We start from the raw sequence: 6,902 nt of genomic DNA, 5'->3' as shown, positions 1-6,902 counted from the left end.
TTTCCCAATTTTAACATTCAAACAGACTTCAATGTGATTACTACTTTTTTTTTTTTTTCTCGGCTGACCTGTTGGGATGTGAACCCTTGACCTTGGTGTTACAAGGCTGTGCACATAATTACTACTTATTATACACTGTCTTCTCTGCTGTACCCGTAAGCTCTGAGGGAGCAGGGATCTTGTTCTGTAGATTCCCAGCCCCTGACATGGTGCCTGAGCCATAGTGGACACTCATTAAAAACTGCTTAGAGAGGAATGAATGATGAAGGGTTGGATTTGTGCCTGTGTGGAACCCATGGCCCTTGATACTTGTTCCTAACTTTTAAATTAAGAAACATAAACAAGGGAGGTGTGCCCCTAGGAAATACTAGACCTAGTTAAAATAGCCTCTGGCAAATACTTAAATACCTTTATGTCTCAAGCACACTCTAATCAACTGCGCTAACTAGCCAGCCCTGTTTTAGCTTTCTAAATAATTCATTTTTAAAAATATGCAGGTGGTATAGCAGAAAAGACCCTAAACTAAGCTTCAGGGTGCCCTGGGTTCTTGTCTGAAGGCTGCTGCTCATTTAATTTCTTTAAGCCTGTTTTTCTTAGTCTCTGAGATAAAAAGTGTGGACTACATGATTGCTTAGGTTCTGTAAGCCTCCAACCCTCCCCTCAGTTACATGCATGAACATAATTCTGGTGGCATGCACACCACTCACAAACCCTATCTGACTCCTCACTCTCACTCCTACATACAACCTCCCCTAACCCCAGACCCCATTTAAAGTCTGTATTTTCCATATGTTCCTAGTTGGTGATACATAAAAATTACTATTTTCTGACTGTGAGACAAATTGACTGAAAATTATCAGGAGAGCTTGCCCTTCATGTTGTTTTTCTATTAATAATTATGGGTTTTGTGAAAACATCCAGATTCTTTAGTCTGGTATTCCTCATGATGAAATGCCAAACTAAAGGGAGAAAATATAGAAACCCTGACAAAATGTCTGTAGACTGATTGGAGTCCTCAAATGGGCTAGAGTAAATGTGATCAGATGTAAACTTGGGACTTTGAGAATGAGAAATGTCAAAATCCCACCAAAATGGCCTGGAAATTAGGAGACTACTTGGCATTGTAATGAAGCTGGGAGATTTCAGAGGACCTGGCATTTCAGATATGAAAAAAGGAAAGAAAAGCTATGTGAACTGAGAATAGACATGTAGTGTGAATTCAAGGCATTTCTGTGGGTAGAACATAAAGCCAGGTGGTTTACAGAAAAAGAATTCAAAAAGTTTTGTTTATTGTTAAAACAACATTAAGAAGTGTTTCAACAGAAAAAATGATCTCACTCACATCCTTACAAATTAAAACGTTTTTATTTGCCTCAATTCCTTTCATTCAATAACATATATTCAATAAATACTTTATTTCTCAATTTTAAGGTCTCTGGGGTCAGGCTGAAATATATTGCTAGAAATATAGTAAAGAATGTATTGTAACAACATTTTTGTTTCTATAACTATTGTTTGTCATATTCTTATTTTTTTAAACAGCGTATGTGTATGTATATGTTTATTATCATTACAAACTCATGTGTCTCATTTGATGTTTCTCAATCCATTGCAATTATTAAGCCTCTTTATTTTTTTGGCAGCTGTCTGGTCAGGAGATCCAAACCTATGACCTTGGTGTTACAAGCACCATGCCCTCCCAGGTGAGCTGACCAGCCAGCCCCTTAAGCTTTTTGATGACCAGACTGAACTTCTTTGGTTAGTGGGACCCTATTCAAGTTGGCTCCTGAGTCATTTTGTTTTGTTTTGTTTTGTTTTGGTGGCTGGCCAATTCGGGGATCCAAACTCTTGGCCCTGTTGTTACCAACACCATGCTCTAACTAACTGAGTGAACCAGCCAGCCCGTCCTGAGTCATTTTGATATGACCAGACATTTATCTGCTTTCTGCCACTTTAGTTTTGCCTTTTCTACAATTTCATAAGCGGAATCATACAGTGAGCACTCTTTTGTTTCTGGCTTCTTTTGTTCAGCATGATATTTTTGGGATTCATCTATGTTATATGTATCAATAATTAATTCCTTTTTATTGCTGAATAGTAGTCTATTGTATGGGTATTCCACAATTTGTTTATTCATTCAACTGTTGGTGGACATTTGGGTTCTTTCTAGTTTTGGCTATTTGAATAAAACTAAGAGGAAAGTTCATGTAGAAGTCTTTATGTGGACATGTTTTCATGTCTCTTGGATAAATACCTACAAATGGAATTGCTGAGTTATATGGCAAGTGTATATGTAATATTTTAAAAAAATGCCCAACTGTTTTCCAAAGTGGTTTATCATTTTACATCCCACCAGCAATATAGGAGATTTCCAGTTGCTCTGAATCCTCAACAACACATAGTATTGTCAATCTTTTCAATTTTAGCCATTTTAGTGGGTATGTAGTGATGTCTCATTGTGGTTTTAATTTGCATTTCCCTGATGCTTAATACTCCTAAACATCTTTTCATGTGCTTTTTGGCCATTTGTACTTCTTTTGGGGGGGGGGAGGGGTTGGGGGGCAGCTGGCTGGTGGAGGGATCTGAACCCTTGACTTTGGTTTTATCAGCACCACTGAAACCTTGACCTTAATGTTATCAGCACCACACTCTCCCAGATGAACTCACTGGCCAGCCCTATATCGTCTTTTATGAAGTGCCTATGAACTCGTTTGGCCATTTTTAAAAATTATGTTGTTTTCTTTCTTATTACTGAGTTGTAAAAGCTCTTTTTAATTCTAATACAGGTCCTTTGTCAAATATACATTTCAAACATTTTCTTCTTCCAATGTGTGGCTTGAGTTTTCATTAACAGTATCTTTTGAAGAGTAATTTTTAACTTAAGAACTTTTTAAAATTATTTTTATTTTATTTTTTTTTTAGGCTAGTCAAGTGAAGCAGTGGGAATGGAGAAGGAACAAGTAAATCTGTAACTGGTTGTAATAAATTAATTGTAAACACCACTGCATTCAGACTGCCAGTTTTTAACTTTGAAAAAGTATAATTTATCTTTTTCTTTTTCAATTATGGTTTGTGGGGTTTTTTGTCCTATTTTAAAAATCTTTGCCTATTAGAAATTTTATCACTTATGCCTTTACAGTTTTTGGTTCATAATCCATTTTAAGGTAACTTTTGTGTGTTGGTGTAAAGTGAAAGACAAAGTTAATTTTTTAGCATATGGATGTCCAATTGTTTCAGTACTATTTGTTGAAAAGACTTGTCTTTTCTCCATTGAATTAGCTTGGCTCTTTTGTTAAAAGACAATTGACCATATATATGTAGGTCTACTTTGGGCTGTGTATTCTGTTCCATTGATCTGTCTTAGTCCATTTTGTGCTGCTATAACAGAGTATCACAGAATGGGTAATTTATAAGGAAAAGAAGCTTATTTGGCATATGATTTTGGAGGCTGGGAAGTCCAAGAGAATGGCACTAGCATCTGGCTATGGCCTTTGTGCTGCTTCATAACATGGTGGGAGGGCAAGTGAGCATATAGGACAGAGGGAAAAAGGAGGCTGGAATCCCATGACAACTAACCCACTTCCATGATAATGGCATTAATCCATGGCTCTGCACTCATGACCTTATCACCTCTAAAAGTCCTGCCTCTTAATACCATTACAATGGAAATTAAATTTAAACATAAGTTTTGGAGAGGACATTCAAACTATAGCACTATTCTTCCACCAATACCAGACTGTCTTAATTACTGTGACTATACATTAAATCTTAAAATCAAATAGTGTAAGTCCTCCAACTACCTCCTTTTTCAAAATTGTTTTGACTATTCTAGGTCCTCTGCATTTCCATCCATATTTTAGAATGAGCTTGTCAATTTCTGCAAAAAGACCTTTTGAAATTTTGATTGAGATTGCATTGAATCTATAGATCAGTTTGGGGAGAATTGGCATCCTAACAACATTGAGTCTTCTGATTCATGAATATTGTTTATCATGCCATTATTTTAGATCTTCAACTTCTCTCAGCAATATTTTGTAGCTTTCAGTGTACAGTTCTACATATTTGACAAGTTTATCCCTAAGTATATATGTGATATATCCTTCACATTCATGAGAAAATTTTCTTGAGGTTTTTGATAACTCTCCACTACAGCATATAATTTTCCAATGAAATGTACCTAAATTTTTTAGGTAATTATTTCAGATCCGTAATGAGTGTAACATAGTGCTTGAAGAGGAGTAAAGAACTCCAATGTCAGGCCAAAATACATACCCTGTCTAGGCATCTGGGCCACACTTACTGGCTAAATGCTTTGCTTTCATAACCCAAAAATCTTGAAAATAGTTTCATTTAAATTTGTACCTCACTCAAATTGCAGATTCTTATAGCATAGATTTTCAAGGTGTCTCTTAAGATAAAACCCCAAATTCTGCATGCCAATAGTCCACCAGTGTTTCTATTATAATATACATCTCTTTCTTTTAACTATTTGTTTACGAGTCCAGATACAGTCCTGGGGACTTTCATATAATATTTATTAATTCTCAACACACACACACATCATCATCATCAACATCTTCATTTTACAGATAGAACTAAAGCTGAAAGAAGTCAGATAACTTGCCAAAAGTCAGACCACAAGTGGTGGAACTGGAATTCAGAGCCAGTTCAGTCTGAATCCAAAACTTATGTTATTTAAAGTTCAAACCACTGAAATGGAATAGGCATGGCCTCCGCATGGGATGAGAAGAGCTTTTCAGAAGTACTTAAAATAGAGTGGAATCAGAGTATGCATGGCCTTGCAATGAGGAAAGTGAGTTACTTAGGTAGGCAATAGGAAGCCTTCGTAGGTTCTTAAGTAGAGGCATTCATCCCCAGAACTTTTACATCTTCCCAAACTGAAATTCCATACCCATTAAGCAAAAACTCCTTATTCCGTCCTCTCCACAGCCCCTGGCAACCATATTTCTATTCTCTGTCTCTGAATTTGACTGCTCTAGGTACCTCATATAAGTGGAATATAAAGTATTTGTCCTTTTGTGTCTGGCTTATTTTACCCGGCATAATATCTTCAAAGTTCATCCATATTGTAGCATGTGTCAGAATATCCCTCCTTTTTAAGGCTGAGTAATATTCTGCTGTACATATATACTTCATTCTGTTTATCCATTCTTCTGTCGATGGATATCTGGGTTGTTTCTCCCGTTGGCTGTTGTGAATACTGCTGCTATGAACGTGCGTACAAATATCTGTTCAAGTCCCTGCTTCCGGTTCTTTCAGGTGTATACCCAGAAGTGGAATTGCTGGATCATATATGGTAAGCCTTTGTTTAATTGTTTGAGGAATGGCCATACTGTATTCCACAGTGGCTGCATCATTTTACATTCCCACCAGCACTGTACAAAAAGGTTCCGGTGTTTCCACACCCTCACGAATACTTGTTATCTTTTGTTGTATTTATTTATTTATTAAAATAATAACCATCCTAATGGGTGTGAATTGTTATCTCATTGTGGTTTTGATTTGCATTTCTCTGGTGATTAGTGATGTTGAGCATCTTTTCATCTGCTTGTTAGCCATCTGTATATCTTCTTTGGAGGCATGTTCATTCAAGTCCTTTGCCCATTTTAAAATTTGGTGGTTTGTTTTTTTGCTGTGGAGTCATAAAAGTTCCTTATTTTTTGGCTTTTAATCTCTTATTGGATATATGGTTTGCAAATATTTTCTCCCATTGCATGGGTTACCTTTTCACTCTGTTGATAGTGTCCTTAGATGCACAGATACTTTCATGGACTCCCAACATCACATCTACCCACCTTCCTATCTAAGATTATGAGTCTGTACTCCTGCCTTAAGCCAATCCCTCTACTTGTGCCCAAGATCCCATCCCTGTCATCTAATGAAGGACATCACTCCAGCAGTTGTCCCTTCTCTCTTAAAACCATCATTTTTCACTCTGTATTGGATAATTCTCTTTAGCATGTAAACACTTGCCCTCTACCTCAAATGTTTTTCTTCTGGTTTCTGTTTGGCTAAGTCCCTCGTGTCCTTCAAGTCTTCATTCAATACTACCTCCTCAGTGTAGCTTTTGCTGACCATTCCCTTCCTGAACTACTGAACTCTTCATCCTCCTGCATTTTTACTTTTAATCAATCACATTTATCTTCTTCTAACATGTTACGTAGTTTATTTCTTTCCTATTTTTATAGTTTATTGTCTGCTTCCCCTCCCTAGTATTAAGTGTCACAAAGGCAGGGATCTTTGCTTTGTTTACTGCTGTATGCCAAGCACCTAGAACAGTTCCTGGCCTATAGTAAGACCTCAGTAAATATTTGTCAGAACAGTGAATGACTGAACCTGAGGTCTCAGAAAAACCTTACCGAAGGACGTAAAACTAGATTAGAATAAAAAGAAAGATCTACCATGCTCTTGGATGGGAAGACAATATAATTAACATATCACCAACTTACTACATAAATTAAACAGCATTCCAATTCAAATCCCATTTAAATTTTTTAAAATGGAAACTTATTTTATATTTTAAAAATATACAAATTACCAAGTGTGGTGTAATAACCCCCTCTGTCCCCACTATCCAGCTTAAATAATTATCAAATGATGGCTAATTTTTTTTTGCCTATCCTGCATCTACACTCCCAGATGATTTATTATTTTTATTTCTCCAAAACTGTTTATTTTGAAGAATTTAAAACTTCCAGAAATGTTGTAAGAATAGTTCAAGTGAACAAATGAACAACCAAGATTCACACATTGTTGATATTCCTTTTACATTTGCATAATGAAATACATATACCTTGTATATTCTAAATCTCTTCTGCCGATTATATGGAAATAAAACTACCTGTGTATTAGAATATATAGGGAAATAAAACTACCGATGT

Source organism: Cynocephalus volans, chromosome 4 (genome assembly GCF_027409185.1).
Source record: "Cynocephalus volans isolate mCynVol1 chromosome 4, mCynVol1.pri, whole genome shotgun sequence".
NCBI classification, from domain to species: Eukaryota; Metazoa; Chordata; class Mammalia; order Dermoptera; family Cynocephalidae; genus Cynocephalus; species Cynocephalus volans.
Note: the sequence above shows the minus strand (reverse complement) of the source record.